At 46.4% G+C, this 1,305-nt stretch overlaps 1 long non-coding RNA gene across 1 annotated transcript; it reads left to right on the top strand.

Annotated features, from left to right (window-relative positions):
- Window positions 1-370: 370 nt before the first annotated feature.
- On the top strand, window positions 371-696 carry LOC117806781. Its single transcript, XR_004629750.1, has 2 exons — window positions 371-491; window positions 592-696. It is a non-coding gene; the product is annotated as an uncharacterized LOC117806781 (long non-coding RNA).
- The last annotated feature ends 609 nt before the right edge of the window (window positions 697-1,305 follow it).

Consider the following 1,305-nt stretch of genomic DNA (forward strand, 5'->3'; position numbering starts at 1 on the left):
TATTCAGAATAAGGTAATTAAAAAACGGTCCCGTTGTCTCCATAAAATGTATATCAGTGATCTCTACTTTATTTGGGCATATTCATGTTAACCCCCCGTATCGGCATGAAATGGTACAGCCCTGCCTGAGTCGCGCTAATCAGCTGTGCCGAAGTCAGACAGAAGTTGCACAGAGTGCGCTAAAGGCAGCTAAAATGTCTGGAAAGACAAAGTCTGGGTCCCAGAAAAGGAGGGAAAGAAAGGAGAGAGAGGAGAGAGAGAAGAAAGGGCGACAGTATGTCACCCAGTTTTTCTCCAGGAAAGTGTCACGGCTGTGGCAGTGCCTTCTCTCCCCTGTTGTGTTAACCCTCCTCTCTGCCTTTGCCCCCTCCTTCCTGTGTGCTTGGTGAAGGTGTGGCTCAGGAGACACACCTGTGAGTGATCTGAATCAGCAGCACTACAAATACCTGGTCCTCCTGCCACTTCAGTGCCGGATTGTTCCTTCGCCACTGGTGATTATAATCGTCAAGTACTTAGTCATCAAGTGTGTCTAAAGATCAGAATTTTTTCCCCTCATGCCTGACGTGCTGTGTTTTTTCTCTCCGTGTGCAGCGATCCTCCTGCTACCTGTTTTTCACCAGGCGTCTTGGAGCTGGCTTCCTGGATATTTTTGTTTTACCTCAGTTGTCTCCACAATAAATTGACTGTACTCTTCAATTTGTCTCCGTCTCAGCTCCTGGGGCCCTCTGTTGAGAGCACACCCTGACAGAAATGTTGGTATAGTCTGTGAGTGGTTAAAATCAACCTGTTTGCTAGTTTGATGTCCACAATCAGATGAACTATGTTTTAGCTAATTATACTAAATGGGTTTCCCCACCCTCCCTACCAGACTCAGCAGCTGATACGTCAGCAGTTGCACTGTCTCCCCACAACTCCCCCCAACCCAATGAACAAGAAGGTGAGCAACGTAGCATGTCAATTAGCATTATTGAAGGGGGTCTGTGGGAATCTCTTGTTTCTCTCTCTATCTGTACTATTACTAAAGCCTCTAAAAACAAAGCTATAGCTAAGCTACATAAGCTACAGCCTATAGTCTGTTTTGGATGCTGGGCAGGTTGAAGCATTGAGTGATGTAGTCTGTTTTAATGTCACAGAGATTACTCAAATAATACCTTCAAATCAGATATGTTGATGCTGACTGACAGCAGTTGCACAGGGTTCTTGTGGTCTTTGGTGATGGGGCCCAATGTGATATTTTTTCATGGGGCCCAAAATCCCTGGCGGCGCCCCTGGTCACGTGACCTTTGACCACAACGCCATCAACAG

This window comes from Notolabrus celidotus, chromosome 22 (assembly GCF_009762535.1).
Source record: "Notolabrus celidotus isolate fNotCel1 chromosome 22, fNotCel1.pri, whole genome shotgun sequence".
NCBI classification, from domain to species: Eukaryota; Metazoa; Chordata; class Actinopteri; order Labriformes; family Labridae; genus Notolabrus; species Notolabrus celidotus.